Consider the following 11,518-nt stretch of genomic DNA (forward strand, 5'->3'; position numbering starts at 1 on the left):
GGCACTTGAGCTGCTTCAGCAAATGTTCATAATGCAAAGCCTACTAGTATTTGTGAAAGTTCACAATCTTACAGAACTCTGCCCTCATGGCAAAGAGAATCGTGATACCATAATAGTACTGGGACCACACATCCTAAACCACTGACTAAAAGTGGAGGTGTAAGTGGCTTCTACACTTAGATCAGGCTGTAGCTTCTGCATATTTGTGTGGGAAGGAAAATGAAGCATCCCAGAAATTCTATTACTGTGAAGTCAATAGCCACATACAGAAAAGAGCACAATTTTTGTTCAGCTTTCCTTGAATATAAAATTCAAAATTTATTATCAGTTAAACACAACAATCTTTCGGAAAAGCAATTCCAAGTAAGACCACAAGATGGAGGACAGGCACATGCATTTAGGAATCCTTTTGAAAGGAACCCTCTGGGTTTAATAGGACTCAATACGTCCTTACCTACAAATCTGTACAATATCTGTAAAATTTTGATCAGTCATTTATCCAAGTGCTTCCATTGTATGAAAAACTGTATATTTTATTTATAAAATTTTGCAAATGTCATAACTTTTTTAAAAATTAAAATGAATAAAACTACATAACTCGGATAGGTAATTCCTTTAAAAATGTGTGTACTTTAAAGCATAGAAATCTCTAAAAATGCATGAAAATTATTTCACTTTAGCAAATTTCAACTACATTTATGTTTCTGGCTTGAAATTGTATAGCATGGAAATCTCTGTTTCAAAAACTAACTGTCTTGGGCTGGGGATTTAGCTCAGTGGTGCTGACACCTGCCTTGCAATCACAAGGTCCCAAGTTCAATCCCTGGTACCAAAAATAAAACAAAAAATAAATAACCTAACTCTCTTATGTTATTTAGCATTTTGCAGAATAATTAACACATTATTTGGTAATTTATATTATATACTTAAACTACACAACAGAATCTAAAGTAGGATTTATTATTCCAGTGTTAGATATGAGGTCAATGAAGCTTACAATTTCAGTTGACTTTCTCATTGCCCCAAAGAATGAAGTATATCTTTCACATAAAGGCATCTGCTTTGAAAAGAATATATGATGAAATACTGTTCCACTACTCTAGGTTAAATATAGCATGTAATTCAGTCGATTATCTGCTTATGAAGAAGGCAGATGTTTGCTCATTTTCTATGAATGTGACAACCAGCTCCCATTCTGATTAGTTAATTAAATCCAGCTACTGAGGTTGAGGACATCTCCCAGTGGAGGAAGGTGTGATGTCCACCTGCTGTTATGGCTTGTGTTTAGATGAACCCCCCAAAGTACCACCTGATTGAGGGGGGTTATTTCTAAAATGGCTGAATCTAGAATGTTTGATTGATTCTAGATGCAATGGTACGCCTGAGGGCACTAGGATTAAGGGTAGGAGCACTACTTGGACCCTAAGAAGTCTGAGTAAGATTAAAGGAGCAGGAAGAGGCTGTTAAGGTCTTTTGTTGCTTTTGCTACCTTCTTTCCACCATGAAGTCTTTCTCCTCTGGAAGGCCCGTCTGCCAAGCCATCCTGCCTTAGAGCCAACAAATGATGAACTGAAATCTTTAGGAACTTTTGTCTCAACAATGAGAGAAAAATAACTAACACCTACCAATGCATGTTATATATTTGGAGATGATTTAAGCATGTTTATAAAGGGACTAACAGTTATAGCTTATGTATATGTAAAACCTCCCAGTGGAAAGAACTTTAGTGAGCAGTTTTCAGCTGAAAAATGAACAACTAGTTACCTAAAAAGCATCGGTCTTATCTTTGTTCATTTTGACTAACTTCTTACTTTATTTAAAGGCATGGATACCTTGCCCATTGCAATTACAACCTATTGGGTGAAATATGATAGTCCAGCTTCTGTCCTGCTTAACACTTGCAGATATGTAAAAGTAGGTGATCATCTGAAAATCAAGTTCTTTCTTGCTTTCTAGCAACTTTCAAAATATTCTTGCACACGAAAGCCAAATAGCAATGTCATTGATATTACAAGTAGTATAAATGCAAAGTGTTGAAAAAAGCAATAAAAAAAAAGTGGTAGGCCATCACCGGAAAGGATTTCTCTTTTATAAGGAGAACAAATTATTGTTTTCTACAAACAATAATCCAACAGATAATATATAATTGCTCAATATGCAAACAATATAGACAGGATAACACACAAATATTTAAAATTTCTTTTTAAGACAATAACTCACTACATAGTTCAGGTTAGCCTTGAACTCACTATGTACCCCAGGCTGGCTTTAAACTCACAGCATTCCTGCTGCCTCAGCCTTCTGAGTCCTGGGATCACAGGCACTCGCTACATTTGGCTTGAAAATTTTTGTGTTCATTCCAGACTTTCTCCTTACTTGCTTGTAACTTAGTAGCTTCTTTTTCTGAAGTAAGGACCAAACTTTCATTACATAGCATTATTTATTTTGTTATCTTCTATACACACATATGAAGTAGTTTCAGGATTATTAATTTATATGTTGTAATAAACAAAATTGCCATTTTGAGTATACTTTTCATCAGCTCATTAGCCTTGCAAGCTGGAATTTCTTTTGCAAAGTCACTTTCTCCACTTACTGAGTGAAATTTCTTCTATATTATAATTAGAATACTTTTTCAGAGACTATATTGCACACTGAAATTTACCCAAATTTTGGATCATGTTTTTAATTTGTTTCCAGTACAAACCACTCTGCATAATGTGCAATTGTATGGATTTTGACAATGGTATAAAATGTTGTATCCGACACTTCAATACCCTATAGAAAAGTTCTACCACAGCAAGGGAATTCTGCACTCCCTCTTCCTATAACACCTAGCAATTACTGGTAAGTATTCACTCCCTATATTTTCCTATTTTTTTTTTCTGAATGGATTAATATATACATTCTCTACCACGGTCTGTGTATGGCTTCTTTTATTTACCAAACTAGATCTAAATCATCCAGGATTTTGATGTAAGCAGTTTGTTCTTTTTCATTTAAAAAAATCCCATTTTGTATTGCAGTTTATTTATTCACCAGTTGAAGAGTGCCTAAGTATTAGAATTATTAAAAAATCTACTCTAAACTTTTGTGCACAGAATTTTGAAGAAACATAGTCTTTTTTATGTACTTAAATACCAAAGAACAGAACTGATCACTTCAATGGTAGATTTTCCTCTTTATGTTTATAAAAAAAAACAGGCAAATTATTCCCCAAAGTAGCTGCTATATATTTCATCCTCAATAGCAGTAAATGAGTTTCATTACTACCCATCTTTAATAGCAATTGTTTTTGTCACACTTTTTAATTTTAGTCATTTAATAGCAAATATGTAGTGATATCATTATAGTAAATACTTACAGGTAGAATTGTTGGTTTACATTGTAACCCTATGTTTAACATTTTGAGGAGATACCAGACTATTTTCTAAAGTTATTGTAAAATTTTACATTCTAACAGCAATATGTAAAGATTCCAGATTACCCACATAGTAGTCAACACTTGTTTTTATCTTTATAGTACTTATCCTGGTGGAGTCTGAAATACATTTCTGTCAGAAACTTCATGCTATGTATTTAATTCATTCAAGTCATTTACAATTGTGGATAAAAAACTGCAAGGACTACTTCAATATTAAACCAATAAACTATGTATTTGCTTTCACTGGAAATAAAATGTATCACTCATTATTATTTATAATTAAAATTTTCATCCTTAAAAATGCTTCTTTTCTGCTCAATTTTTAAGTTATACAAGTAGTTAAGGAAAGAGAACAGATACTCTATTGTCTGAAAGAGACACCCACTGTACTTCCACAGCTCTTTACTCTCATTCCTGGGATCCTATGGCATGTCCTACAGAAGCTACTAAGCAGCCTCTCTTAGCAGGCTGAAGATGGAAAAACGAGGTAAAGTGGAATATATCTAAAGCCAAATCCTAATACCAAACCATGTCTTTAACAGAAATGATTATCAAGAAAGGAAAAAAAAAAGAGTAACATACTATGCTGCCTTGAATATATGTAACTTCATAGGCCATTATTTTAAAATTTCCCTTTCTATATCACTGAAGTTTTTACATGAGTGAATGGTACATAGTCTTTAGGAGAGATGTTTTTGTTTTGTTTTTGTTTTACTTCACTTTATAAGAAAAAAAAGTCATTAAAGTGGATATGGGAAAAAAGAACTGGCATAAGGCTCAGACCTTTTTTGTGTGTGGTACTGGGAATCAAACTCAGGGCTTTGTGTCTTCCAGGCAGGTGCTGTACCACTTAACTATATCCCCAGCCCCAAGGCTCAGACCTGTTAACCATTCTTTAGCATTTCTTCACTTCCTCAACTCTCTCCAAACCAAGTATCACAAGTACTTTTTCCTTCTGGCTGTTTGAATCTGCACTGGACTACACTCTGCACTTCCAGATTGACAAGGCCATGGACCCTTTTCAGAGCAAGAGCTTCAGTACAAGGAAAGGGCAGGGATAGAAGCTCTCTTACTGTGGGTCCAGGTGTCAGCCTAAGCACATATGGCAACATGTCACCTTACAAGAAGTTTGAATTTGGACAAACTGGATGTTAAGAAGAAACAAGTGTACAAAGAAAGAGTACACTTCAACTTCCCCATGAAGAATCTCAAAATTATAAACAACCAGAGAATCCAGGCTGCAACTGCATCCAACAAGCGCTGCCTGAATCACAGAGCTAGGTGTGTAGTTCTTGTGAGTTACCTACACTGGCCTAATGGTGTCACCATGACTGATAAATACTGCTTGGATCTTCTTGCAGTTGAGCTCAACACATCGCAGGGAAAGAATGTTATTTTCCTAAGGACTATGTGGGTTCAGAAGTGGAGAAAGCCTGTGCCAACCCTGGTACTAGGTCAGTTATCCTCCTGGAGAACCTGTACTTCCATGTGGAGAAGGAAGGGAAAGGCCAAGGTCCCTCTAGAAAGAAGCTGAAAGCTGAGCTAGATGAAATAAAAGTTGTCTGAGCATCCCTTTCCAAGCTGGGAGATGCCCATATCGGTGATGCTTATGGCACCATGCACTAGTCTCACAATTTGGTGGAGGGTATGAGTCTGCTCTAGAAGGCATCTGGGTTCCTGATGAAGAAGGAACTGGCCTATACTGTGTGAGAGCCTTTGAAAGCCCAGAGAGACCCTTTCTGGTGGTGCCAAAGTGGCAGGCAAGATCTAAGTTATTAAAAATATGCTGGAAAAGGTCAGCCATATGATTATCGATGGTGGGGTGGCTCATCGCTTACTTTAGATAATAACAACTTGAAAATAGGAGCATCTCTCTTTGATAAGAGGGCTAATATTTTCAAAAGATATCACGGACAAAGCAGCTAGGAATGGTGTCAAGATTACCTTTCCCGTTGACTGTTGACAAGTTGATGAGAATGCTCAAGTTGGAAAAGCCACTGTAGATGCTGACAAATTTCCTGGCTGGATGGGTTTGGACTGTGGTTCTGAAATCAATAAAAGGTTTGCTCAAGTTGTGGCCCAAGCAAAGTTGATGATTTTGGATGTCTCTGTGTATTTGTATGAATGGGATGCATTTGATACAAGCTTTCATGGATAAGACTGGGAAGTCACTTCTGAAGCCTGTGTCACCATCACAGCAGGCAGAGACACTGCTACTTTTTGTGTCAAATGGAACATTAAAGAAAAAGTTGGCCATGTGAGCCCTGGTAGGGGCTTCAGTCTAGAACTTCTACAAGGTAATATCCTTCCTGGTATGGAGGACCTCAGCAACTTGTTCTGAGAAAATTCATTTTCATGCTGTTCTTGTCCACAGCCTTAGGTCTACTTAGTGCTTTTGTATTTGAACTTACCTTTGCTTAAAATCCACCCCCATTAAGACCCACATGAAAGATAAAAATCACTGGACCATCAGGAATTCTTAACATCAACACAGCAATTCAGTTTATTTCAGCTCTCTCAAACATTTGCCTACTCTCCTCAAGATCCCACTGAACTTTACCATTGTGCTTAACAGGAAGGATGTCTGCTTACACTGCCTGTGAGCAAAGCGAGTGGAATGACTGGCGTGACCATTTTTATTTTAGTTCAACTTTGTTACTGTTTTCCTGTTTCAAACTCAAGTTATGGTGGAGGGATGAGGTAAAGTATGACAAACAGTTAAACAATAAAAGTGCCCAAATAAATAGGAAAATAACTATATGTGAGAAATCGTAAATATCATTAGAGATCTACTAAGAGAAAATTTCTTTCTAAATATGAAAAATTAGAAATAAAAAATATATTTCATAAACTCAAGCTGTTTGAGGAAACAGAAAAGAACCTAAACCCAGGAAAGAATTATGTCTATATGCCTGTGGACTCTCCAGATGGAGTATAGCTGTCTCTGTTAGAGAAGCCACTTCAGATTAAACTCAGGACATAAAAGAAGAAGTCATACACTATTGAATAACAGATTATAAATCAAAATATCCTAAAACTTACTTTTAGAGATAAATATAAATCTATATAAATAAGTATCTTACTATTGGAAAAATAAAGCTATAACAACTGCTATAAATGTAGAAAAATAAAATTATAAATAAGATAAAGCAAAAATATTAATTGGAGAATATTGCTTTCACTACAGCAAAGAGCTTGTTCACAGCAATGATGTCAACAAATTAAGATTTAAAAATGCAGAATTTTCCCCAGATGCAATGACTTATTTCTGATAAGCCCCATAGTCAGAATAACTAAACTTCAGATAATGTACACTTAATACAACTAAAAGTGTAGCATATTTTAAGAAGAATATCAATAGTAACCTGGAGGAGTAGGCAGGAATTAAGATATAATTGTTAGAACAATTTTTAAAGAAACATCAAAACTCTCATAGTTGAAAAGAATTTAAAATATATTTCTTATGTAAAAGTTCAGGGCAAAAAGTAGGCTTTTATCCATGAGATCCTGTAGGAAAATAATCCGGTGACACAAATCTACTGCTGTTCAGTAACGTGTCCAAAGTGTCTGAGATTTTGCTATGGGATTGCCAGCATGAAACAGGACTCTAGTGAAACGCAAACAATTTTATATTGAATGCCTCAATCAAAAAGTTTGAAAACTATTTTCACTTATGTACTATTTATCAGTTTTGAGATGATACCTATCCTACAAGGAAGATTTGAGAATGGTTTTTCTAGCTGATTAAGTTGTTCCAAATAAAAGTCAGTACAAACTATTTCTAAAAGGAAGTAGAAGAGAAATAATGTCTAGGGGAAATTTTACTGTTCTAACAAACTGTCACTGTGGCTAGCCCAGTATCCATGTGCCCTCTGTACACATCGAAAATATTCTTTCTCCAAGAGGTGCAATCAAATGTTTTATCCGGTTGTTGCATCTTATTCAAACTTGGATATGTGCTCTACATGATGAACCACCCTTTCTGCTTGACCTAGAGGTGAACACGACAGTCTAGTAGAGTAAAAAGCACACCCATTGTTCTCTGGCATCCTTGTGCTCCTACTTCATACACAGCCACTACACACTGATGAAAAAGCAAGTGGAGACTATGAAGAGAATAATGAAGTAACAAAACTCACTGTTTCATGGCAGTTGTGAAAGAAATCACATTCAATCAGAACTTCAGGAATGTCCTGTTCTGGCAGTGCACAATATCTTGACTAGACCAATTCTGTTCTCTGGTAGAACGTTCTTATTCATTGTTCATTTTGGGTTCTTCACTTGACCCATTCAGAAATTTTCTTTGGTTTTTAAAGCCCATGGTAACTTTTGGAGCAGATGCCGGAGTCACGTCGAACCACTACACAGCTTTTTCAGTTTCCTTGCTGGTGCACTTGTAGGAAAGCAAAGATGTGTTTACGTGTTGCTCAAATAAAAGACTTTTAAGTTCAGAGTAGTGATTTTTTAACTTTCTCAAGAATCAACTGCTTTGGTCCATTTAATTTCAGATGAAATCCTCACTCAAAACAAAATTCTCCTTTAATTATACTTCTCAACTTTCTAACTCTTGCTTTTACTTAATTGATATTTTTGTTGGGCCCAAAGTGACCTTCTTTAATACTGAAAAAGTTCAGGCATCTGAAAAAGCAGGCAATAGCAAAAAGATAAAGTGTAAAATCTGCTCTCACCTGTGGTGAGGAGATAAAAAATTTCAGAGGAAGTGCTCAAAAAAGGAAAAATGTCAATGTACTTTGGTTGTTAATCTACTACTTTTGCAAAAAAAAAAAAGAAAAAAGAAAGAAAGAAAGCAAGGAGCATAGCAAAGAAAGACTGAACTGCTTGAATCAGCAGGATAGGTGATGGAGCATTTTAAATGAAGAGAGCTTTTTAAGAGATGTAGCTTTAATTTGGCTAATAAGTGTGGAATGTCCATTGTCAGAGATGAAAAGCTAGCCACCTCGATGCCACAAACAACAGAAGAAATACTGTCATTCCTGGCCTTTTTAAAAGATCCTTAAAACAGCCTTTTACAGAATTATGGCAAGTGGTGACCACTCATTTTTGGGTTGTGGAATTTGGTAAAACTATTGCCAGTGGTATGGTAGCAAGTAGAGCATATTAATATCTATTAATTTACTTTCTTCTACTTTATCTTTAAGTGAATACTATTCTTTTGTAAAGGCAGGGGTTTGTAGGCAGGAAGAGAATACTGTAAGGGCTTCATTTGTTTTCTAGCTAACCCTGATTAGAAGAAGTTAAAACTTTACTAGAGAAATTCCCCTGGGAACTACCTCAAGGACAGGGAAAGAGAAAAAGAGAGAGAGGGAAAAAAAGATAAAGAAAGGCACCAAATGGTCTTGGGACTTGTACCAAAAGACCAGAGAAATAGCTGACAGGCAAAGTGCAGAAAAAATCAAGTGCACAAAGCCTAGATAGCTTGTCCTTCTTCACTTCCAATAGAATGCATGGAAAGCAGAAAAGGAAGGGGGACTAACCAACTTTAGGAAAATGCCATAGTGTGTGTGTGTGTGTGTGTGTGTGTGTGTGTGTGAAAAATAAAAATAGTATGATTTTTTTTTCATAATATTTTGTTACCCTCATATAGAGGACAATAGAGGATCTGGCATATTGCAGAAAACTCACTACACTACTGACTCTTAAAGAAAAAACTGAAAACACATGTGCAGCAATTTCAATGACCAAGGTTACTCAAACAGCAATTCACTGTACTAATAAATGTCTGGAAGCAACAGCCACCAATTTAAGCACCTTTTGTGAATGTAGAAGCCAAAGGTAGCTTGTATTAATCTCAGGATGTCTCAATAAATTTAGTATTAAAATATTTATACAAGTTTTTCTTTTCCTGAAGTATGTGTACTTTTTTGCTATTTACTATATTTCTACAATACGTACTGACACATTCCCTTACTAAATTGCAGCTGACCATAAATGAGGCAACTCCTTACCAACCAGCTGCCCACCTTGGAGATAAGGACCTGTGCAGATCAAACAAACAGAAATTACAAGAAGACCACTAAAGAAATGACGTTGACAAGGGGGCCTGGTATAATCTGAGGACAGCTGGATTATGGCAAATTCCACATAGGGGAAGAACCCTTGCACCCAGTAAACGGAGCTAGGAACAAAGGGCACACATGTCCTCCATCTTTCCAGAGCCCCTTGTACCTGTTCTTATAGGTACAAGGAGATTTCCTCTCCAAAGAAATGCCTTCCTTTGTAAACTGGGTTCTTTTAATTCAACACTGGTGCTGAGTTTACAACCCCAGTGAGCTGCTCAGACAGCAGAGCAGCAGGGGCAGTGCTCATTCCTGGAAACAACACTTCTGTGTGTTGTTATGTAAAACAGTACTCCTTAGCAGGGCACAACCTCTAGAGTTAGCCTAAAGGCTAGTGTTTCTCACAGATCAAACTTGTACCATAGAGCACATTTATCAAAGTCAGATTATTTTTAGTTGTTAATCCATCAGTCGGTTAGTGACATGTAGTAGTGGTGGCCAAGGACCCTACTAAGAACCCTAAATGCAAGAGAAAGATTCTCACAACACAGAATTTTCCAGTCTAAAATGTGGCTTCCTCTCTCTCAAACAGATTTTCTTTATTCATTTATCCATACATGGTGTCACCTGAGTTGATTCCATACCTTAGATATTGTGTCCAGTGCTATGATAAACATTTGACTATAGTTATCTTTGATAATAACCTTTTAGAGTACCCACACAATTTGGCTATGATTGTCCAAAATACTTTTTACTTTTGTCTTGCAGTACTTCTTTTTAACTACCTTTTTTTTTTTTTTTTTTTTTTTTTTTTTTAAGGGATCAAACTCAGGACCTTGAGCTTGCAAGACAGGGGGCAGAACCACTGACCTAAATCCCTAGCCCTTTTAAGAACTACTTTTAAATACCATTATCCTTTAGGTGGTACACGGTAGCTAGAGGGGGATAGAATTAGGTATTTTCCTTCTCCATATGGAAATATTAAAGGCAGTAAGGTTGAATATTTCCCTTCATACAGGTCAGTTAAACTCTTCTAAAATCCCATACCTTCAGTGCTGGTAAGATACTTCCTCATAAAGATAGCTTTTCTTAAGCTAATACTTAACAAAATGCTTAGTTGTATTTCAAAATATCTTCTTTCCACCCTTGTTCATCTGGACGCCTCAGAGGATTTCACTGTTATCTTTACTGTAAGAACCAGGCAGAGCCCCTGGAGCTAAACCTTGGAAGTATGGAAATACATTTACAAATATAAAATAAATAGATATTTTTAAATGATGAATGCTTCCAGTGTCTTAATCACTTATAAATTCCTCACAGGTAGTTCTTATAGTAGTTTTGATGATTTCTTCCTCTATCAAAGTTTTCTTCTTGGTATGTTCTTGTCTGTTTCTCCAATTCAGAACAGCAGTTTGTTTCTGTGTCCTTACTTCTCTAAAATATCTAAGCATAGGTTTTTTTTCTGTTTTTTCATTTTTTTACTTCTTATGAGGGATGAGTGGCAACTTTTTTTTTTTTTTTTGTACCAGGGATCGAACTTGCATTTATGAGGCAGGCACTGTAACCACTGAGCTAAAATCCCTGGCTGAGTGGTAACATTTAAGTCCCTCAAATTCTTGAGAGGAAAGTAAAAATGTGGATCTGCTTTTTAAAAATTTATGTTCAAATATATTTTAAATTTATTGACACGGTCTTTCACTGTTATTGGGAAAATAAAATAATAGATTGAAAATCTACTAAAAGAATCTGTTCTTCCAAAAAAATGTACCCACTATCAATTTCATGAGTGGGATTACTTCACTCAGGACCTAGCTATTATTCAGTCCCAGATACAATTCAACCTTAACTTCTTCTGATTCTGTACAGCCAAACTAGTTTTGCACATTAAATACAGACTTGAATCCCACTTTATCCCCACACATTTTCTCTGAAAACATGGGTTAAATCAGTTCTCACATATAGAATACATCATTTTTCTAAATACAGTATCTATATCAGCTCTTCCTTATTTAAAATCATAGGTCATTTTTTAAAAGAAATCTCAACTATTGGGTTTGTTTTGCTTATGAAGTCTTTG

General features: G+C 35.8%; 1 pseudogene; it reads left to right on the plus strand.

The window, feature by feature from the left end:
* The first annotated feature begins 4,526 nt into the window (after positions 1 to 4,526).
* On the plus strand, positions 4,527 to 5,765 carry LOC104866924 (annotated as a pseudogene).
* The last annotated feature ends 5,753 nt before the right edge of the window (positions 5,766 to 11,518 follow it).

Source organism: Fukomys damarensis, unplaced genomic scaffold, assembly GCF_012274545.1.
Source record: "Fukomys damarensis isolate Sample0158 unplaced genomic scaffold, DMR_v1.0_HiC HiC_scaffold_14, whole genome shotgun sequence".
Classification (NCBI taxonomy): Eukaryota; Metazoa; Chordata; class Mammalia; order Rodentia; family Bathyergidae; genus Fukomys; species Fukomys damarensis.